The sequence below is a fragment of the Sorex fumeus genome, unplaced genomic scaffold (genome assembly GCF_029834395.1).
Source record: "Sorex fumeus unplaced genomic scaffold, SorFum_2.1 ptg000043l, whole genome shotgun sequence".
In the NCBI taxonomy this organism is placed as follows: domain Eukaryota; kingdom Metazoa; phylum Chordata; class Mammalia; order Eulipotyphla; family Soricidae; genus Sorex; species Sorex fumeus.
Genome location: NW_026606100.1, coordinates 12,102,149 through 12,127,092, shown reverse-complemented (window position 1 = coordinate 12,127,092; position 24,944 = coordinate 12,102,149).

The window sequence follows — 24,944 nt, the reverse complement described above, 5'->3', positions numbered from 1 at the left end:
GGGTCATGCCCAGCCATGCACAGGAGTTACTCCTAGCTCTGCACCCAGAAATTATTCCTGACGATGCTTAAGGGACCATATAGGATGCTGTAAATTGAACCTGGATCTGCATCATGCAAGGCAAATGCCCTACCTGCTGTGCTATCACTCCAGCCCCTCCTTACTCATCTTTCCCTATGACTGGAGGCTCTTACAGGGTCAGAAGAATGAGACCTGTTAGAGTTACTGGTTTTGGTATATCGAATATGCCACGGGGAGCTTGCCAGGCTCTGCCTGTGGGGGCGGGATACACCTGGTAGCTTGCTGGGCTCTCTGAGATATATATATATATATATATATATATATATATATATATATATGCCTACTGTCTGTACTCCATCAAACATGGTGTGGTAATTATGGAAAATGAGTAGGAAGTGTCTATTGATATGTCTCCGGCCACGATGAGGAGATTATCTGGTGCCTACAGGGTGTGGTTTATCAGTTTGACCCCCTGGGTTACTAAAGACTGAGGGAAGCAGGCAGAGGATCTCTGCTCCTGGGCCCCTTTGAGTCCAGAATCCAATGTCACAAGGTTCTGCGTTACCTGGGTTCCGTGGGACTTCCCTCCTGTGTGAGGCTCGGCCCGAGTGTCCGGAAAGCAGCCAGGAGCTTGGTGGTAGTTGGGTAGTGGAGGTCAGCTGGGACACTTGGGGTGGAAAGGGCTCTTGCCTGCTCTCTCTGGGGCGCCCCAAATGAAACAGTCTGGCGCAGAGTCCCATGGCCAATACTACACAAGTATATTAAAGAATCTCAAAAATGGGTTAAAACTTAGGTATCAAGACCTGAAGTCATAAACTCATGGTAGAAAACATGTGATACATTCTAGGAACTCAGTGTCAGAGATGTGCTTGAGACTCTACTCCCATGGCAAGAGACAAAACTGAAAAAGTGGCAAAACTGAATCAAATTAAAAAAAGGTTATGGGACTGGAGCAATAGCACAGCAGGTAGGGCCTTTGCCTTGCATGCGGCCGATGCTGGTTCAATTCCCAGCATCCCATATGGTCCCTTCAGCACCACCAGGGTTAATTCCTGAGTGCAGAGCCAGGAGTAACCCTTGTGCATCTCCAGGTGTGACCCCCCAGAAAAGAAAAAAAACCAAAATTTGGGAGCTGGAGCAATAGCACAGTGGGTAGGGCGTTTCCTTGCAAGCAGCTGACCCAGGTTTGATTCCCATCATCACATATGGTGCCCTGAGCACCGCCAGGGGTAATTTCTGAGTGCAGAGCCAGGAGTAACCCCTGTGAAGAGCCAGGTGTGACCCAAAAAGCACACACGGAAAAAAGAGTTTAGACACAGTGGTACAGCGTTTGCCTTGCATGCGACCTGCCTGGCCGACCCGTGTTCAATTCCTCCGCCCGTCTCGGAGAGCCTGGCAAGCTACCGAGAGTAACTCACCCTCACAGCAAAGACTTACAAGCTCCTCATGAAGTATTTGATATGCCAAAAACAGTAACAACAAGTCTCACAAATTGTTGTGAGATGTTACTGTTGCCTGCTTGAGCAAATTGATGAACAATGGGAGAAGAGTGCTACAGTGCTACAGACAGAGGTCAGAGCTATAATCCCTGGGTTGGATTCCCAGCATCACATTAGAAGTCATTTCTGAGTAAAGAGCCTATAGTAACCCCAGTGTACTGCCAACTGTGGCCCCAAACAAACACACACAAAAAGTAATGATAAAAATAGTTTCCACAGCTAAGAAACTATCACAAAAGCCAAAATGTCACCTAACAATAATACATCTATGCATTCTGACTTGGATAATGGGTCATAATCCCACTTACATGCAGGTATCATACTTGATCACTTGATCACTTGACATCCCATGACTCATCGATTTGCTCAAGCGGGTGCCAGTACATCTCTATTTGTACCTGTTGAGTGCTAGTGTAGCCCAACGGCGTCTGCTTGTTCTAGGAACACAAATAGCCTCAGACTGATCATTCAGGGTCTTGACGAAGAAGTCTGACCATCTCATAGGTGGGCAGCCACGCCATCTTTTGATGTCCTGTAGAATCAAGCCAGAAATGACTCCAGTGCTGTGGTCATCTCCAAATCTCATTACATGTCCAGCCCATCTGATTTTTGACACCTTGGCAAATGAGACAGCATCCCTGATTCTCGATCATGGACTCCAGAACTCCAGATTCTTTCTCTCACTTGGGTGAAGCATGATACTCCAAGCATAGCTCTTTCCATTCCTCTTTGGGAGACCCAAATAGCGTTCTCATCCTGTTTTCATTGAGCCTAGGTCTCTGAGGCGTATGTTAACTCAAGTATCATACTATTCAATATCAAACAAAAATAAATTATAAAATCTCTTAATTTTTATTTTTGGATCAATGACTAATCATTATACTTAATAAACAAATCATAAAACAAATTTAATTTTCAAATATTGATTAAAGTCATGTGATAAATACTTTAACCTTCAATATATTCACCACTCTAATACATCCCATGAAATGAGAAATTACTAAAACATAAATAAGAGGTTGGTACATTTCAGTGAGAAAGTTTACACTATTTCTAAAAGCAATAAAAAAATTAGACTTGTAATTTAGATATATAAGAAAGTTGTTTCAATTTTTATAGACTGACAGTTATCCAACATGACATTCATAGTTGTAATTTTTAAATAAATATGATGCATCATAAATGCCATATATAATCATGATCACGGTCATCCTGTTGTCCGTCGATTGCTTCGAGCAGTCCCCAGTAATGTCTCCTTCATCCTAGCCCTGAGATTTAAAAAAGGGCCATATTCAAGCCTTTTTCAGGATTAGGAGAATGAGACCCATCATTGTTACTGGTATTTGGCATATTGGGTACGCCACGGGGAGTTTGCCTGACTCTGCCGTGTGGGCAGGTAACATTCGGTAGCCTGCCAGGTTGTCCAAAGTAAGAACGAGATAATAAGATGTCCAGGAGCTGGGTTTTATAGTCTCTGGGTCTTGGCCGTTGATGGGATTAAACGGCACCAGGGGGCCAGTTGGTGGGTGTGACTCCTGATTACTGGAAGATGGAGGATCTGGGTGGAGGATGCTCAGCCCCGATCCGAGCAGGCTTGGAGATCTCAGGCCCAGGACCCTCATGCCTTTGTTCCTCTGCCAGTACCTTCCTGCGTGTGAAAAGTGGTCTCAGCATGGTGGGGGCTGGTTCTGGAAGTCTTCGGCTGCCGGAGATCTGCTCGGGGAGGGGAAGGAAACTCGACCCGCCCCCCTCCAAGGGGCCCTGGCGAGGACAGCCAGGTGCGGGGGCAGGAGACTCTGCGCTGTTCTCTTCCGGGATCTGGGTTTTTTAGTCTCTGGGTCTTGGCCATTGACGGGATTACACAGCGCCAGGGGGCCAGTTGGTGTGTGTGTGACCCTGCCTACTGCCTCCCTCTGGGGTATCCTGGATCTGAAATTCAGCGTGGTGTGGGGTCTGGAAGCATCCCTCAAGGGAGAAATTTTAACAGGTACCTCTTTCATTAAAAACTTGTGCTGGCTCTTTACAATAGCCAGAAACTGGAAAAAAACTGAATGCCCAAGAACAGATGACTGGTTAAAGAAACTTTGGTACATCTACACAATGGAGTACTATGTAGTTGTTGGAAAGGATGAAGTCATGAAATTTACATACAAGTGGTACAGCATGGAGAGTATCATGCTAAGCGAAATGAGTCAGAAAGAGAGGGATAGACATAGAAAGATTGCATTCATCTGGGGGATATAAAGTAGCAAAATAAGAGATTAATACCCAAGAATAGCTGAGATCAGCACCAGGAGGATTACTCCATAGCTTAGTGGCCAGCCGGGCATTCTAGAGGAAAGGGCAGCTCAGATAGAGAAGGGAACACCAAATAAAGGGTGTTTGGAGGATCCTCCCAGGAGGAGAGATGCATGTCGAAAGTAGACTATGGACTGAACATGTTTGCCACTCAATGCCTCTTTTGCAGACCACAACACACAAAAAGAGAGAGAGAACACAGGGGATTGCCCTGCCACAGAGGCAGGGGGGATGGGGAGATGGGGGTGGGGGGATATTATCCATGGTGGGGGAAAATGGGCACTGGTGGAGGGATGGGTATCTGATCATTGTATAATCGAAACCCAAGCACAAAAAATTGTAAATCAACAACTGTACCTCATGGTGTTTCACTAATAAAAAAAAAATTAAAAAAAAAACTAAAAAAAAAAAAAAACCAACAACCTTGTGCTGGGTTTTGGCATGTGCGGAAGCCAGTCCTCAGAAATGTGGGTCACACTTTCCTCCTACTCTACACATTTCAGTGCCAGCATCCTCAGGCCTCTAGGGAAGTAATAAAATAATCTCTTCTTCATCAAACTCTTGTGATGTTATGATGTCAGATATATGGTTCAGTTCTGCAAACATATATCTCTGTCTTTACTTGAAATATCTAATACTTTGAGTCACCGTGGAATAAACATACAAAGGAAGATCTTAACTTTCATTGTCCAAGCACAGGGCCCTTGAATAAGTTGCTTCATATTTCCATGTTTTCATTTTTTTCCCTTGAACTTGTCCCCGTGGGTACCTCTTCTTTCCAGTGGACTGTGCTCTCAAATCTCCAAAAGAAGCTATTGATAACAGATTATGAGGACCAAGCCAGAAGTGGCAAGGGGAAGTTGCACAGCCAGTGGTGCCTTACTCTTGACCCTGCACTCAGGGTCAAGAAAGGAAAAAGGAGCCCCAGAAGGTCTCTGCCACATATAAAATCATAAATAAAAGTTTGACTGAAATAACAGTAAGGCAGAATTTTCCTTTGTCTTCACATAAGTGTCCAAAAAACTGGGTTTGACATTCTGAAACTGAAATCAACTTAAACTTTTTGATAATTCTGAATTGTCATTTTGAAAAACTGTGCAACAAGTCTCACAATTTATTGTGAGAGGTTACTGGTGCCCGCTCAAGAAAATCGATGAACAATGGGAGGACAGTGCTACAGTTCAGTGTTCTTATTATTGATACAATCTCTTTTACCTGTGCTCAGTACACTCAGAATATCCATTGGATTCTCTGGAGATTTAGAATGCATCAAGTTTAACTAATTCCACTGTGGTGATTAGAATGATAATAAAACCCACTTCCACTATTGTGATTAGAGTTATTAATATCTTTCTAAATTGTATTGATTTTATTGATTTAAGTTTATTGATTTTCTCAGAGGTACAGTTTTCACAAAATATCAATACATTTTGAACATATCATAATAATTTATATTAGACTATGTCTTTTAACTATCCTTAATATTTGATCAACTAAGCATTAATAATGCAGAACTCATTTTGCCAAGTGTTCATTCCATTTTGTTAAAATACAAAATTTCAAATGATTAAGGATGCTGGAGATGACTAAATTCAACTTAATTTATTCCATATTAAAGAATCACCAGGGGGTAGGGCGTTCGCCTTACAAGTGGCCAACATGGCCGACCCGAGTTCGATTCCTCCGCCCCTCTCGGAGAGCCCGGCAAGCTACCGAGAGTATTAGATATGCCAGACACAGTAACAACAAAGTCTCCAATGGAGACATTACTGGGCCCGCTCGAGCAAATCGACGATCAATGGGAGGGCCTTAACTCCCTTAACTCCCTAAAAGAATTGTCAATATTTATATTAAATATGAACTTAAAGAATTGATGACTATATTTTAAGAAAAAAATGTTTAAAGCCAAAACTGAATGTGATGGTATTTATGAGAATAAGACATGATTGAGTTTTAATATGTCAGTATAATCAAGGACTTTCCCTATGCTTTATATAAAATGGAGGTTGAGAGAGGCTGTAATGGCACTAATTCATATGTCTTAGATGCAGATAACCCTGGTTTATTCCCCTGTACAACAAGGTCCCTGAGCATTGCCAGGTATGGTCTGCTGTTTGAGTTTGGTCAAGTGTTCATGAGAGTCGCCTTCTGAGCACTGCTTAGGAAATCCTTACCAAAAATAACAAAAACAAAACAAAAATATGATAGATATTAGTTGTCCCAGAATAAAAGCTATTTTATGTTTCAATTCTCTTCAGCTTAAAATGAATCACTGGCTTTCTTTCTTTTTCTTCTTTATACATTTTTAAAAGTTTTTTTTTCTTGAGTAACAGTCATAAATACATTTACAAAGTTGTTTGTGATTGGACTTCAGTCATATAATAGTCCTCTACCTGTCCCCTCACCAGTGTACTTTCCCTGTCACCAATGGCCCCCATTTCCCTCCTGCTCTCAGCCCACCATTCACCTCCTGCCCACCTGCCACTATAGCAGTCACTTTTCCTAAATTTAATTTTCATAATATCTCCATTGTTTTGTAAAATTCGTGAAATTAAATAAGCAATTCTTACATTGATTATTTAATTGTATGACCTTATTTAATTATATTGCAATTGTATGAGTTGTCTCTAAACTGAACAAGGATATCTTTAAGAGAATTTTAAATGATCATAAAGTATGTGCTCCCATTCTCAGAATAACCATTGGTATGTAGATATTACCATTGTCCCTACATTATAAATAAAAAAACTGAACTTCTAAAGATTAAATAGCAAGAAAACAACATACATGATGTTCAAACTATATAGACTCAGACTCTGTTCTGAATCACCATACTAAGATACATCACAATGTGTTCCAGTTCACCAAGAAAATATAATTATCAGGATAAAAAGTCCCCCACTTTGTTCTAACATCAAATATCTGAAAGGGACTGAATAAAAATTAAAAAAATAAAAACAGGAAAATCAACATAACACCTCTTAACCTCAATGTTCTTTTCACAAGAGTTTCAAATTTATTACACTGGACTATTTAATCTTAAAAATTCCATTAGTTTGTCCTTATTTCATGTCTGACAGAGCCAACATCTGAGATTATACCTGATGCATAAAAGTTGCAGCAAGTAAATGGTGAGGTCAAGATACAACTCAGGATTTATTTAAAAACTGTCAATTACATAAAATAAAAAAAAACTGCTCAATTCTACAGCTCCGTGTAACTGTTCAAATAATATACAAACTATTGCTATCTGATTTAACAGGCTTGTGGCAAGTAACTTTCTATTACTGAGGATGAGTAAACATGGCAAAGGAGAAACTGAAGTTGGCTATCATTCCTCCCTGATTGCTTCAAACACAACTCCTTTGCCTAGCAGGTGAAACTCTGGCCGTATTTTCTCGACTGTGTACACTCATTGCATTTGCTCTCTTCTACCTATCACAAATTGGTGAAAAAAGAGGAGAAATAAATGGGAAAACAAAGATCAGTGTTTAGTGTTTACAGTGCACCAACTTTTATGATATTACACATAAGTTGTATTGTTTAATTGCTTATCACCCACATTCCACTAAAATTTTGTCAAATTTCTACTACTTATTAAACATTTGTTTGATATTTTATATTATAAATGAATCACAGCAATACAGTTTTTGCATATCTTATTATTGTATTAGAAATGGGTTATGAGGAAAACTTAATGACTTTATTGAGTTTCCCAAAACCTCTTTAAAGAAGTTATATTCACCAATAAACATTATCATACTGGGCAAAGAGTCAGGCTGTTACTGAAAGCAACATGCAGCATAAAGAAGACAGCGTATAAAGACAATCTTTGAGGATTAAAAATCATCTCTTCAAAACCAGCCCATACAAATTAGCTATCAATTCCAAACCACAACAAGCTTTGAGTGAGGAAGCCAGGAGTTAATAATAGGGAGCGAAATAAGTCCCTCCGTGCAAGATATCTAAATGGGTTTTTGGAGCGTTTCCCTGTCTGGTAACAAGCAATATTAGAAAATCTCTTTTTGCCTGGGAGAAAAGTACAAAGGAAGTGCTACATTTTTTAATCAGCAGACTGTTCCAGGAAAGATGATACCCAGGTATCATTAAAGTAGCAAGGGAATAATTTTAAAACATTATTTGTTGTGCACTAAAAAAAATTCAAAACAGATTTATTTGAAGTTGTCACAACAACTATGTCCAGGCATTTAGATTTAAGGATGGGTACATTTAGAAAAGGATACTTTTTCTCAAGTTAAGAAGAACTTCTTTAAAACGGAGGAGCATATAGTTAAGCAGTAGTATTATACTCGGCAAACAATAGTCAGCAACAAAGTAAGTTTTAATGCTGTAATATTCTACCCCAAACATCCCCTATCACTATTTCCAAGATGAAAATTAATTTTCATTAATAATAAGGCTGGAGCGATAGCACAGCGGTAGGGCGTTTGCCTTGCACGAAGCCAACATGGCTGACCCAAGTTCGATTCCTCTGCCCCTCTTGGAGTGCCCGGCAAGCTACTGTGAGGATCTCGCCTCCATGGCCTGGCAAGCTCCCCGTATTCGATATGCCAGACACAGTAACAACAAAGTCTCCAATGCAGACGTTACTGGGCCCACTCGAGCAATTTTTTATAACAAGACTATATCTATCAAACATGTCGTTGGTTAAATATCCAACATTATTTAACATTTTGAAAGTTCAACTAACAACCAGTTAAGTCCTTTGTACAGACCAGTTTCTTGTGCAGCACACGTGGCTTGACTACACCGTGTTCTGTTAGGAAGGGAACTAAGACCTAATTGATGTATCATTTCACTGACGGCTATGGCATATGTTTGTTTGAAAAATAAAAAAGGCATTAATTCGGTATCTTGCAACCAATCTTCCTGAAACATTTCGACAGCTTTTCTATTCCTTCTTGATTTATTTTGTGATCATTGATATATTGGTATCTACCACAAACATAAGACCCAGGGTAATTTGGAAGGAATGCCTACAGAGAGGTCTTACTTAATTCGATCACCAACGTGTGCTACCGTGAAACAACTGTTCTTTAAATTCTATCATTTCCACATTAAAGCCAGTGGTAGAAATGGTGATGGCTACCTCTCCTCACTGCTGTTTAGACAGAATGTGCATCTTTCCAGCAGTATCCGACCCAACCACCAAAATGTGCATCTGCTTCCTGCAGAACTTGGAGAAAGTGGAACAATCCTGACACCCCCGGAGGTAGTGGCACAGGCAACAGAGAGAAGTGGTTTGGAGCGCCCCTGGGCGCTCCTTTCACGCTATCAGTGAATGAGAAAACTGCGTAGGAACTGAGAAAGAGGGCATCAAGACAGCTCAATAACTGGGGTATAGGACGGAGCTCTGGAACATGATCCAGCTAGGTGAGGATCCTCTTAGTGACTGCAGGGCAGATCCTGCTCTTGCTTTAATTAGGGCTTTGGCTGTGCCACTTCACAAGGCAGCCTCAGTGGGTGACTCCGGTGGGGGCTCAGCGTGCAGTGTGTCTTTTGAGTGGCTCCCGCTGATCCTGGCTCTGCAGGCAGGAGTTACTCCTGCTGATGTGCAGGGATCCGTATGGGATGCCGAGGAATGAACCACGGTTGGCTGCATGCAAGACAAGCGCCCTACCCAATTTGCTCTATGCCCCGAGAAATATTTTGAAGAATTGCAAACTATGCAGTGTCTTACGAAATCTCCCAAGTATGTCTTATGTTCCTTTCATAGGGGCTGGAGCGATAGCACAGTGGGTAGGGCGTTTGCCTTGCACGTGGAGCACCCGGGTTAGGTTCCTCCGTCCTTCTCCGAGAGCCTGGCAAGCTACTGAAAGTATCCAGCCCTGGCGGCAGAACCTGGCAAGCTCCCCTTGGTGAATTTGATATGCCAAAAACAGTAACAACAAGTCTCACAATGGAGACTTGTTACTGGTGCCCGCTGGAGCAAATCAATGAACAGTGGGAGGACAGTGCAGACAGTGCAGTGCATTCCTTTTATAAAGAAAGAGAAATGTGTCAGAAAAATAGATTCAGATTATAAATTGGTGTGTGCAAGCCCCAGAAGAGAAGGGCTGTTTGTCTGATTTATTCTGTTTAACGAAGGTGTATTGCAACATGACTGGCATGTGGAGGATAATTAATAGCTTGTTGTTAAATTATTCTGAATGTAAGGATAAGTACTATGAAAAGAAAATGTTTTCCATACATCGAATGACATTTTTCATATGAAAATCCAAGAGTATTTCTTTTAGAGTTTTAATATATTTCATGTATAGGATCTTTTTTGAAAGCACGTGCACGTTAATGTAAAGACATTGATGTTTCTGTTTGTTTGTTTGTTTGTTTGTTTGTTTGTTTGTTGGACCACACACCCAGCGATGCTCCCTGGCCCTGCACTTAGGAATCACTTCAGGCCATGCTTGGGGACCACATGGGATTCTGGGGATTTAACCAGGGTTGGCCTTGTGCAAGGCAACTGCCTTACCTGCTTTATATCGTCCATCTCCCAAAGACAGTGATTAAAATAAGCATTTTAAGGCTTGGAGCAATAGTATAGGTAGGGTGTTTGCCTTGCATGACCTGGGTTCAATCTCTGGCATTCCATCTGGTCCCTGAGCATGCCAGGAATGATTCCTGAGTGCAGAGCCAAGAGTATCCCGTTGAGCATCACCAGGTATGGCAACAAATCCATAACTTATTAAAGTGAGGATTTTCAACTTATTTCTTCATACCTATATGCTTATAATTTTACTTAAAACATCATTTTTAATCTTAAGGTAATACAAATATAGGAAAGTTACTATGAGATTAATGATTAGAGGATTAAAAAATGAACAACAACATAAATTTGAAAATGTCAACAGTCACAAAAGGTAAAGATTGTTTTAGTGAACTTATAGGGAGACTATTGCTCATGGGGCTCTCGTTTTACATCTCTATATTTTGACTATCTTTTCTAATATAGATCATATTGATCAGATTTGAAAGACAGAGTGTCTCCTGGAGCAAAAGAGCATGTTTCTTTACTGTGTTTTCATTTCCTCTGAACCCAAAGTCCTGCTTTGTGTGTGCTCAGGGCTTACTCCTGACTCAGGATCACTCCTAGTGGTGCTTGAGGCACCTGATGTGGCATAAGGGATTCAAACTGGGTTCAGCGGAGTACAGGTGAGCACACTACCCTCAGAATTATCTAACAAGATCCAACAGTTAAAAAAATACACTCACTTCCCAAATGCAGGTTTCTTCCCATAAAATACTGCACATGTAGGCTCTCCTGCCCCTTGTCATCTTTTGCACAGTAGAAATTTGGTCTGGAAGCAAACTTTAAAATGTGGGAAAGCCTGTTTACTGGTATTGCTGTCATTTATCTCTAAAGCCAGGAGTCTCATTTAAGTCTCTTGTCAGTTCATGAAATGATGACAGACTAAACTCATTAGCTTGTAATTATGGAAAATGCCAGATTATTCACAGTTTTTAACCATGGGGAGGGATCAAAATTTCCAGCTTCATAAATAAGGTGAAACATGGATTTGAAAAAGAGAAGATATTCAGACATCCCTATGTAAATGAATATTTTCAAACTAGAAGAAAGCTAGTGTAAGCCAAAGGAGGGGGGGGAAACGAGATTCTGTGAGCAAATAGGTTTTATAGAAAATATATGGGGTGCAAAAAGAAAGGGGATTGATAAAAAAGGTATCAACAAAAGTTTATGGATTGGGGGTGTGGTGCCGCCAGCAGGTTAATCTGTATCTGTGAGGCGAGTGCATCAGCAGCCTGATGGTGCCGTCAGACTTTCAGATACCCCAAAATTGCTGCTGTGCCTTTGGCCAGGCCCCAAAATCTTGGGGCAAAGTATACCAAGAAAGTAAATGGCCAAAATGTGGGAGACACAACCACAAACCACCTCCGGCTCAGCTATATAATTGGAGGCAAGGCTGCTCTGGTTCCTGATTGAACTGCTTAACAGTCATGATCCCAGAGACTCAGAAACAAATCTCAGAACCCAATGGCTTTTGGCAGAAATGCATCCTGTTTCTGCAGTAAGTTACTGTCGACGGGCCACCCCAGGGGGGAAAGGGTGTTGTCTCTCCACCTGTTCCCCCTAGGAGACTTGGTGGCCTCCAACCTCCAGATGGAGGCAGTCACTGGGCAGTCAGTTTTTTGAGTTACATGAAACAATCTGTAAACTGTGAATAGGTTAACATAGATTAAAAAATTATATAACAACTCTATATAGTACATTAATTTGACATTTATAAACTAAAAAAGGCTCACATTATCTAATGAAGAATGAACTTAGGAGGGTATCACATAATTAATATAAAACATTGTGTTTTTTGTCATTTTTTGTCATTGTCATTTCAGTCCTGATAGGATAAATAAGGAGAGGTCAACTTTAGGTACATGTTTAAAATAGAGCTGAAATGATAGTGGCAAAACTGAGGTTTTGATAAATAAAGGGCCCTCCTATGTCAAAATATTATTTGAAACAAAACCCTTTATTTTAAAACCTTTATTAAAAAATCTAGGCTCTTATATTTAAGAAAAAGGAAATTGAAAGATTAACTCATGAATCAGAGGTGAGATCTCAGAAACATGAGTTAAGAATAATTTGAAATGTTTAATTTGAAGAACTGAAAGACTAAAATTTTCAACTGGTGAGATATTGAACACTATGAATGGAACAGATTTTTGATTTTTGCAATTGATGTGTTAAGTACTACCTACTGAAGAAATATGTAGGTAGAGATTCAAATACTTGATAATGTATGTTAATGTAGCATTCAAAGAGTGATGAGGGCAGAAAAGTGATTTAAAAACTTAGGCTATATAATGAATTCACTATTTAAAGACTAAGGAAATGAAGAAACATCAATGATGAACACTAAAAGAAGTATATATTTAGGTAGGAATAGAAGCAAAAGAAAAATAACTATTTTGGAATTAGGGGCTAAACATTAATAAGTATAATATATGTGTTTTTAAGAAAAGCAAAGTGCTAAAGAGTGTTAAATATATCTAAAAGCAGTGACTGTCACAAGAGCAATAGTAAAGTGGATAGGGCACTTGCCTTGCACACACCAGCCCAGGTTCGATCTGGGCCATTTCATGTGGTCCCCAGAACACTGCTAAAAGAAATTTCTGAGTAAACCCTGAGCACTGCTGGATGTGGCCCCCAAACCAAAATAAATAAATAAGTAAATAAAATCAGGGACTGTTAATGAGTGCAGGGGCCAGGGAGACAGTTCAGTTGGTGGGAGCATAGGCCTGGCATGCAGCAGGCTCCAAGTTCTGATGTCCAGCTCTGCATGGATCCCCAAGTATTAGTGGGGCCCAAAGCACCACCAGGCCTGCACCAAAACCCAAAGAACATCAACGCTATACTGGATTAAGAACCCTCAGGACGCTAGCATGCCCAGGGATGAGCCATCCCAAAGTGGGTAAATGATACAGATGTTCAGATGCCTACGCATATCCGTGTGCATGCGCATATCTGCTATTGTAAATATAAAATATTTCTGAAATTTATTTTACACAGAACATATTCTATGGAGGATTTACTGAGTTTCTCTCCAGAAAGTGGCTAGAAGGGAAAAAAGTAATAAAGATAATAAGGAGTAAAACCTTTACTACTTTACAAACTTTTGTTCTGATTGATATTCGTTATATTGGTCAGTGTGTTATGCAGAATAATGAACCCGGAAAGACCCAAGAATTTACCGCTCCTAATCAATTGAATTTATGAATAGCTTAAATTACAAGAATAAAATAATTTTAAGATGTTATTCAAGTCACAAACTCCCAAATAGATAATACTCTCTATTACTGAAGGGCCATCTATGTACCTAAATCAAACCACCTTTCTCTGTGCTAAATCAGAAGTGAACTCAGAAAAATTCCAACTGTAAGAATGATTCTATACACTGACAGTGGAATTCGGGTGCCATGAAGAGAACCAGAGTGGAGTACCTTAGTTCACAGAACTAAGGACAAAACCTAGCTGACAGAAGCCAGAAAATAGTACGCTTTATTTTATAGCTCTATGAGAGTGAATTTAGCCAGCAACTTGAGGGCTCTCACAAAAAACATACTTTGGGGGCCAGAGTGATATAAATGTAGGTTCAGTGTTTGCCTTGCACACAGCTGATCTGGGTTAGACCCCTGACACCCTCTTTGGTCTCTTGAGCACTGCAAGCACTGAGCACTGATCAGAGAATAAACCCCGACCACCCCCTGTGTGTGGCTCCAAATCTGAACCAAAACTCAACAACAGAAAACGCCCCATACTCTTAGTGTTTCCAGTAATGATGCAGCCCTACCTATAGCTTGATCAATCCTTATAAGACTCCTCACTGAGGTTCAAACCATTCATGCTCAACCAAACTCTTCTAACGAAAAATGAAGCAATGATTCTACCTTCTTAGAAGTTGTTCAATTTGTGATAATTTGCTGTAACGTCCATGCATTTCAGGTGCTGTGTTGTAGGCACTTGCTATGGTGCAGAGTGGGCATGGCAGCTGCTGGGACCTACTCAGGAGGGAGGGATTCTGCAATAGACCCAGTGATGCCAGGCAGAGACCGGCCTCATCTGTGTTGACGGAGCAGTAAACAGAAGGTCAGACATCACGATTTTCTTTATCCGTTCATCTGCTGTTGAACATTTGGGTTGCTTTAATAACTTGCATGGGATTTGTTGTAAGGTCCTAAGAACTAAGAACCTTTTGTACTAAGAACCTTTACACAGGGGAAATGCAGTGTTTTTTGAAAGAAATTCAAGTAGCTTACTTTCACCTCATTATCATTCTGACATCTGTTTAATACTGCTGATGTAAACTCTTAGCAAAACATGGTTTCTATATTGTGCAATTAGCTCTTTGCTATTTTTCAATTAGTATATGTTGTTTAATAAAAATCACAATCTAATTCACATCATTTAATGGATTTCTGAACTGCAACATAACACCTTTTTTTTCTTGATTGAAATTTACTCGATTTGCTCAAGCGGGCCCAGTAACGTCTCCATTGGAGACTTTGTTGTTACTGTGTCTGGCATATCGAATACGTCACGGGGAGCTTGCCAGGCTCTGCCGTGCGGGCGAGATACTCTTGGTAGCTTGCCGGGCTCTCTGAGAGGGGCGGAGGAATCGAACTCGGGTCGGCCATGTTGGCTGCATGCAAGGCAAACGCCCTACCGCTGTGCTATCGCTGGAGTGATAGCACAGTGGTAGGGCATTTGCCTTGAGCACAGCCAGCCCAGCCAAGCAGGGTTCGATTCCTCCATCCCTCTCGGAGAGCCTGGCAAGCTACCGAGAGTATTCAATATGCCAAACACAGTAGCAAGAAGTCTCACAATGGAGACGTTACTGGGCCCGCTTGAGCAAATCGATGAACAACAGGAGGACAGAAATTTACTAAGTCCATAGTGATTTTTCACAGGAAATTCACTAAGCCGGTTCTAAGAAATAATTAATCTTAGATGAGTTTATCAAACCTAGATTTTTCTTTCAAACATGTGTTCAAAAGATACAGCACAGTTATAACATTGCTTGAACTATAGTGGAGAACCAGTGTAAAAAAATATTTGCTTGCAAGCAGAAAACTGAATCTTTACCAAACACAGTTCGGTGATGTTATTACCAACTGATAGATTCCAGTTGTGGTCTTGGTACTTAATTGGCCTCTGAACACAAACGAACACAGGTTCCATTCCCATCAATCCTTTTAACAGTGACCTTTAAATTTTTGGATTACACTTGTTCTCTGAATTCTGTAAGAATGCAAAAATAATTGAAATTATTTTTTTGAAGCTACTGATTGATCTAACTTATACTCCCTAAAATTTTTGAAGTTACTGATTAATCAAACTTTTGCTTCTTCAAAAATCCTTCTGACAGAGAGCATCCATTATTTTCAAAAGCCCTCATTTTCCTGATCAAAAAAAAATGAAGGTTTTAAATAATTCTAGGGCATCAGAATATAATGAACTGAAGTTATTTTCTTCAGTAGAAGAACTCATTCCTAACGTATAGGCAATTCATAGCTTCCCATCAAAATACTTGCTTATTACTCCAAATATGTTTGCAACTGGCACAAAGGTCTTAGGAGAATGAAGCAATTCAAGTTCTAACAGAGACTTTAAAGCCTCCGGCAGCTGGAAAGTTCATTTATCTTTCACTTCCATTTTCCCTTAAATTGAGTTCATAATTTCTGCCAGGAGTTATGCGAGAGTTAATTGAGTGTTAAAATAGAGCACTACCTGGATAACCTTTGAAGCATTGTAGCATATCTGTTATCGATAGCAAATTCAACTCCACGTTTTAACCATGTGTGTTATACAACTAGTTTCATATATCTATGTCTGTGTATATATTAATATGTATAGTCATACTTAAGCATCTTGAACTAAATTGAAGACTATGTATATACATTCTTTCCATTAGAGAAAATTTTAACAGAATTTCCCTTTACAGTTTGACATATTAAAATGTTTTACAGGGGCTGGAGTGATAGCACAGCGGGTAGGGCATTTGCCTTGCACGTGGCCGACCCGGGTTCGATTCCCAGCATCCCATATGGTCCCCCAAGTACGGTGAGGAGTAATTCCTGAGTGCATGAACCAGGAGTAACCCCTGAGCATCGCTGGGTGTGACCCAAAAAGCAAAAAAAAAAAATTTTACATACACACCAATACTTGCCAATTCTTAAAGGGAAGAAAATTAAGCAAATATAACCTCATAAACTATTTTTTCTCAAGGAAGCCCAAAGTATTAAAATAATATTGATAGCAATAATAAAATTGTAATAAAATTAAAACATTTTTATCCTCTTTTGATACACTTTTCCACAAACCATCTATTTTTGATAACTGTTGCATATAAATTATACATAAGAAAATATCTTCTTAGGGCCAGATAGTATAAGGATTAAGGCACTTGCTTTGTTTGTATCTAAACCTAGTATGCTGGATATCACTTGGTTGTCCTTGCTGCTCAAGCAAGGAGCTTAAGGTTTATTGAGCCACTCTCACAACAGTGCACTGAGGTAAACCCAATTCCACCAGGAACTAATAATCTTAAACTGCTTTTCTCTTTCCTTTATGCCATTTGTATGGTTTATTTAGCAATGTCTTCTTTGTACAGATACAGGAAGACAGTTGATGCTATGCTATGTAACATGGGAACTAATTGACTCCAAAATAATATTTATTCCTGGGCATCCATATTTTCTTCACTTAATCCTAAATTGCCTTTAATTTCTAGCACTCAGAGAGCAGGATCCTGACGAGGGACTGATTGATCAGGGCAAGCTGTGAGCTACTCTGGCATCAAAATGGGTCAGGCCAAGCACCATGATACTTAACTATAAGTTAAGAGCACTGTCATAGATAAACTCTGTCATGACCCCAAAAGAGGTAACTCAGTATGGACCCTGCTGGGGTTAGGAAAGACTAATCCTGCCTGAGGACTGTGGTCTAGAATATATAGTGAAATATTCCCAGGAAGAGACAAACTTTAAGTTTGATATATCTCTTACTGTGCTCATACAAAATGACATTAATAGAAATATTATAAGAAGTAAATTTACTATAACTGTTTGATGACTAGCTGAGGAAAGGAGAAAAAACACCCTGGATGGAATTCTGCCCTTGGGAAGATCTCCTAGTAATTTAGAGTAATCTCCTTAGATGATATTTTGTCCTTGAGTTAATCTCCTAAAGGAGTGGCCTTTGCTTCTCTTGGTTGTTATTATAATGTTCAAACCCACCTTTGTATCCCCACACTATATGATTCCTATATGATTGTGCTGTACAGGGCTGGGAAGAGAGAAGACAAGGACTTGGGGAGAAAGAAGACTTAGAGAGAAGACTTTAGATAGAGGAGGATGACAGAAGAATTAAGAGAAGACTCTTAAGAAGACTTAGAAGACTTGAGACTGAGGACAACAATAGGAGAAAGAAGACTAGGAGAGAAAAGACTTGTGACAGAAGAACAGAAAAGAACAGAACAGAACATAAGAACAAGAAACAGAATGAGAGTAGATGTTGAGGAAGAAGACTGAGGGTGAAGACTTGAGGGAAGGAGAAGAGACTTGTGGAGAAGACTTGCAGCTCAGAGGAACTTGGAGGGGGTAGACTGGACTCCGGGAAGGAGATGCTGAGACGGAGATAGTGAAGACTATCTGTTGAGGATGAGAAGGTCGACAACTAGACATTGAAGAAGATAACTGAGATTTTGGAGACTTTGAGGTCTGGAGGAGACAAGGATGATGAAACTCTGATGACCCGGGAGTGTGGCCAAAACGACTACTACGACTGCGACTGCGCTGTAAAGGGAGGCATCAAACAACGCCCGGGAGGAGAGAGAAATAAACCAACTGCCAACCAGCCTGGGACCCAGTTCCTGTTTTGCCATTTCCCTCACCTACCATTCACCCATTTCCCAGCCTGGAGAGGCGGTTCTTGGTCCGTGGAATGCCATCACCGTGCCCTGCCTGCATGGGCCCATTGGGCCCACCATCCTTATCTTTTATTGAAACTTACACGAATGTGTTCCCTGGCACCACATATGGTTCTGCATACTTCCAGGAGTGATCTCTGAGCACTAAGGCAAGAGTAAACTCTGAGCACTAAGGCAAGAGTAAACACTTTATGTAGTAAGTTTTGACAAATATGCATCCACAATGAAAACAAAGTTAGAGATATTTCCAGAACACTAAGGTTTTTCCTGTCCTTTTGCAATAAACTGCAACCTCCTTTGCCCTCCAGGTATCCACCAAATTCTTTTCCTTCACTTTAGGTTTACTTGCTTTTCCAAAAGGTACATGAACTATGGAGTAAATGTGGTTTTCAACCTCAAGTCCACTATAGTTGAGTCCCCACATTTGCTTAACATAGATGTGCAGGTGCAAAAAGGTTCAAAACCAATCTACATTGTCTATTATTCTATTTGTTGTAAGACATTTGAAGTTAGTTGTTTTTAGTTAATAAGAATGAAGTTGTAAGAATTTTTCAAGTTACATTAGGCAAAATAATGCCGAACCACAAAAACGTTCATGTCCAAAGCCCCAGAAACTTTGATTTTTTTTTTAACATCACAAAAGTTGTCAATCAACTGACCTAAAACAACAAGGTTATTCTGGACTATCTGGGAAAGTCTAGTGTAATCATAAGATCCTTAGAAAAGAAATATGTAAATATGAAGTGAGAACCAAAGAGATAGTAGTGTGCATATTCTCAATAAAATGTGCTGGTTCTGAAAATGGAAGAAGCAACCAAAAGCCAAGGAATGCAAGCAGATTAAAAGAGTCTTCAAAGGAACTCAACCTTGCATAACAGTGGATAGCTTGACACTATCCTGAGAGTGAGACTCATGTCAGACTCCCAACCTCCGGAACTATATGATAATATATAATCATTATTATATATATTATAAGGTAAAGGTAAAGGTAAAGGTAAAGGCCCTCCCGTTGATCGTCGATTTGCTCGAGCGGGCCCAGTAACGTCTCCATTGGAGACTTTGTTGTTACTGTGTCTGGCATATCGAATACTCTCGGTAGCTTGCCGGGCTCTCCGAGAGGGGCGGAGGAATCGAACTCGGGTCGGCCATGTTAGCCACTTGTAAGGCGAATGCCCTACCCGCTGTGCTATATATATTATATATAACATAAAATAATTTTAAGAACTTGAGATTATTTTGCTTTTCTTGAAATAAAATTGTAATTACATTATATGACTTTAAAAGTGCACATAATTATAAATCAACATCTGTAAATACTGCAATTTACCATTAGGAGTCCTAAATATAATTAATTTATAATCTTCTGTGCCCATTCCTTTCTGGTCATTGCTAATTTGTTTTATAGTCTGAAGGTTTTATTCATCAATTTTTATGTATCTATTAACACATATATGAATTAAAACATGAGGTACCTTTATTCTTCTGGTCTATTTAGGTAAGATAATATACTCTAGATCTGTCCATGCTATTTCAATGGATAGAATTTTGTTTCCTATAACTGAGTAGTATTTTTACCATCTACTGATGAGCAGTTTATTTTATATTTGTGTATCTTATAAGTAAAGTTGCAGTGAATATGGAGAGGAGGATAATTTATGTGTATGTGCACATTCATACTAGAGTTTTTGTATTTTTGGGGGAAATACAGAAGGGGAATAACAGAATTGTATGGAATTTCTCACTTTAATTTTCTACTAATCTTAATACTGTTTTTAGTATTGGCTTCCCCAAGTACCTAATAGAAGTATAACTAAGTTATGGAGCAGATATATGCTTAATTTTATAATATACACCAGCCTATTTTTCATAGTGGAGCATTTTACAATCTTTGCAGTACAGAACATTTTTGTGAGTTTAAGTTCTAGACAATGCTTGACATTGTCAGATCTTTTCATTATAGTTCTCCAAATGGATAATTTGGTATTTGGTTATGACTTCATTTTAATTTTCTCTAATGACAGGCATGTTCTCTTTTCTCTGGTTATGCCTATATGGTCTTCTAAAAAATAACATTAAAAAATATTGCCCTTTGGCTGCAAAGGTAGGCCAAAGGACTAAAGCTCACAGTTTGAATGCTTGAGAGCCACGCTTCATCCCTCATGCTGCATGGTTCCCTAACCACCACCAGGAGCAACCCTCAAACGCTGAGTCTTATGCAACCCTGAGCACCACCAGGCATGCTTCCACCTTCTCCTATATCAACTACATTTCCCATCTTTTCCTGAGTGTATTTTTAGCTGTACTCACAGAAGAGACTGGCAAGCTACCCGTGGCATATTTGATATTCCAGAAAAAGTAATAATAATAATGGGTCTTATTCCCGACCCTGAATGAGCCCCCAAAAGGCCATTGCACTGCATTATCATGGGGATGAATGGAGATATTACTGGCACATGCTCGAGCAAATCGATAAACAATGGGATGATAAGTGATACATAGTAAAAAAGGTAAAGTAAAAGTAAAGGCCCTCCCGTTGATCATCGATTTGCTCGAGCAGGCCCAGTAACAGAGCAGTAGCACAGCGGTAGGGCATTGGCCTTGCATGCAGCCAACATGGCTGACCCAAGTTCGATTCCTCTGCCCCTCTCGGAGAGCCCGGCAAGCTACTGCGAGAATCTCGCCTCCATGGCCTGGCAAGCTCCCCGTGACGTATTCGATATGCCAAACACAGTAACAACAAAGTCTCCAATGGAGACATTACTGGGCCCGATATATAGTAATAGATATTTATAAATTTTAGATGCATTAATTTGTCAAACACATATTTTCCCCCAGTCTGTGGTTTTACTTTCTAATTTTATGAAATTCAATTTATAATTCTTTATAGCTGGAATTTTTTTGTGTTCTTAGAAATATTTATCTCATTCACATGGCAACAGATGACTTTTGTTTTATTTTCCACTTTTTTTGCATTTTTATATATAATCCATTTCTGGTTTTTATCTGTGTATCTGTCACATAAAAGTAAAGGTTTTGGTTTTTAATATAAAAATGCTGTTGATTTACCCTTCTTTTTCTCCATATAGGTTGTCTTAAAACCTTTGCATTGACTAATTAACTCAAATTAATTAATTCCCCCATTCTCGATTAAACATATAAGAATGAAAAGAGGGAATTTATCATAAATAATAATAAATAAATATGGGGTTTCTTTATAACCAAAAAAATCTCAAGAAATAATTTCCTACATATTGAAGAAGACAATTACTTCTAATAGTTTTCCCCAAGTTTGTTCCATTGACTGCTTAGTCTGAGACTGTTAAAACAATCACGTGGTAAAAAATAAGCAGGCATTAGGTGTAGTCAAATTAACTTGGTGTCTTTACTGGAGGATATTTAGAAATAGTATTTATTGAGTTTAGATGGTTTGGAAATTTTAGAGAAGGAGATATAGAACAAAGAATTTGACATTAGTTTGAGAAGACTGATTTTAATAGAATAGATGCTGAAAACCATTGCTTCGGTCCATATACACACTACATATAAAATGAATTTATTTTCAGAGATCTGAACACTCAAGTTAAGACTTCCCTTACTATAAAGAGAGTATCTTAATACAAATATCTCTGTTTTAGAATATTTAAATACAAGTTATACCATTTTAAGACAGTACTATATTTAACTGACAGTTCTATTTAATCAACTAGAAAAGAGTAAAATTCTGACCTGAAAATAAATAATGTAGATCCTCAAAGATGAATAATTTTAAAAATATTTTTTTTTATGTATGAGTACTGCTATTTATTCAGCCACCAATTAACTGATTGATTTGGGCATGAACTCCACCTTACTTTTTTTCATAGTTTTATTTATTTATTTTTCTTCTTATATTTATTTATTGAATCACTGTGGGAAAAGTTACTAAGCTTTCAGGTTTAAGTCTCAGTCATACAATGATCAAACACCTTTCCCTTCACCAGTACTCATTTTTCACCACCAAGAACTCAAATATACCCCCCTCCCACCCCTCCCAACGCCCGTGAGTCAGATGATTTCCACTTAACTCTTTTCTACATTGATTACATTCATTATTTCCACAAAAGTTGCACCATTATTGTTTAGAATTCCTCCCCCCACCTCAACAATCAGAATTGCTGAAAAGGCATTGTGAAATACTTTGTTTTGTATAGCTGGTTATGAGAATCAAATAATGTCGTGCGGCCGAGATAGCGGCCGTGGGATTTTGGATTTCTGCAAAGAAATCTCATAATTACGAGATTGGTTTCTGTGCATCTGGTGTTATGGCTGTGCCAGAGAGCAGCTCATGGGGGGCAACTCGTGACCTCAGTAGGGCGTGAAGGACAAGCTGGTACCGCCACCCTTCCCATGAGATTGCAGTTTCCCCATCACCGCCGACTCATACCTGGCTTTCCAATAAGCTCTGAGGCAGCGGCCACCTTGCTGCCATGGGGAGAAAGGCGGAAGGGAGCAACACCCTTTCCCTCCGGGGAGGCCTGGCACTGTAGTTTAACGTATGGTCCATTCACTTTTCTGCCTCAAACTGCCAAGTTCTGGATTGAGTCCTTTTGTCTCTGGAGCCATGGCCATGCCACAGAGCCACTTGTGGGGGGCAATTCATGACTTCGGTAGGGAGTGAAGGATGAGCTGGTACCGTCCCCATGAGACGGCAGTTGCCCGTCATCGCTGGCTCATACCTGGCTTTCCTATAAGCTCTGAGGCGGCAGCCACCTTGTATGCGGTCCAGATGCATTTCTTCCAAAAGCTGCTGGGTTTCGATATTTGTTTCTGAGTCTCTGGGATCATGGCTGTTAATTAGCTTGTTCAGGAGCCAGAGAGGCCATTTGTAGGCGGCAAATCGAGGTCTCGCTGGGATGGGGAGGAAAGGGCCGGTTCCACCCCCATGTGGTGAAGCCCTGCATGTCTCGTCACTGCAGACCCAAACCTGACTGTCCTGTGGCCTCTGGAGGATGATGTTCACCAGGCCACCAAGGGGAACAGGCCAAGGCACAAAACCTATTCCCATCTGGAATGGCCCAGCACCAGTAACCTACTGCAGGAACAGGACGCATTTCTGCCAAAAGCTTTTGGGTTCCGAAGATTCGTTTCTGAGCCTCTGGGATCATGGCTGGTAAGCAGTTCAATCAGGAACCAGAGAGGCCATGTCTCCAATTATATAGCTGAGCTGGAGGTGGTTTGTGGGTGTGTCTCCCACATACCTAACTTTTGGCTGTTTACTAAAAAATATTTTTTGAAAGTAGAAAAGTTTATTGAAAAGCAGAAGATGAACTCCGTAAATGAGGAGAAACTTAGCATAAAAGTAAATTCATGTAGCTCTTAGAAAATATGAAGTCATAAAATTTACATACAAGTGGTACGACATAGAAAGTATCATGCTAAGCGAAATAAGTCAGAAAAAGGTGGACAGACATAGAAAGATTGCATTCATCTGGGGAACATAAAGTAACAAAATAGGAGAGTGACACCCAAGAATAACCGAGATAATTAGCAGGAGGTTTACTTCATGGCTTGGAGGCCAGCCGCACATGCTAGGGGAACAGACAGCTGAGATAGAGAAGGGAGCACCAAATAAAGGGTGTTGGGAGGATCCTCCCAGGATGGGAGATGCATGCTGAAAGTAGACTATAGACCGAACATGATTGCCACTCAATGCCTCTTCTGAAAACCACTGCACCCAAAAGGAGAGAGAGTACAAAAAGGAATGTCCTGACACAGAGGCAGTGTGGGGTGAGGAGGATGGGGGTGTGGGAGGGTGACTAGGATCATTGGTGGTGGAGAATGGGTACTGGTGGAGGGATGGGTACTTGATCATTGTATAACTGAAACCCAAGCACAAAAATTTTCTAAGTCTACTATTGTACCTCATGGTGTTTCACTAATAACATTTTTTTTAAAAGTCCGCAAAAGTATTATTGAAAAGTCATTATAGAAAGGGAAAAAGTTTAAAAGATGCAACATTATTGTTGCAGTATTACAATGCAATGCAAAATTCCATTGAAATTCCAGGATCCCATCAAAGCTTCTGACATCATCTGAAGTATTACTAACCATGAAACTGAAGAAAGAGAAAGAGAAACATGAAGTTGTGTTTTGCCCTTCAAAGGTGCTTTTCCAAATTATACATACTATCAAGATTCTTATTCCATCCATCAAGGAAATTTACTGGGTAAAGACAATTATATATTGATAATAAAGTACAAGATTTTCCTACAAAGTAAATTTATGAACAATAATAGTTTACTACACTAAAATAAGTATTTCAGAAATACTTTATTATATGTACTTTGTGTTCTACATGTATTTTATCCTTAAGTAGACAGCTAGAGTTATAACCATTTCAACTAAGGAAGTTGATTCTGAAGAACAAAACAAAAATGAACAAAGAAATAATTCTTATGACTCAGAGTTTTCTGAAGTCAGTTTAAGCACACTGAACTTCCTGTTACTGAAAAACACTTAAACAGAAGCAGAATGACTACTTTGTGGGAGCGCTGAAGAAAGAGAAGATCTATGACTCTCTGAATAATGTGGCAATATAACCTCAAAAATTATTTTTATCCTTGAGATGAGAGGTTATGATTCTGTAAGTTGCCCAAGGTCTCACAGCTAGTAAGAGGCTATTAAG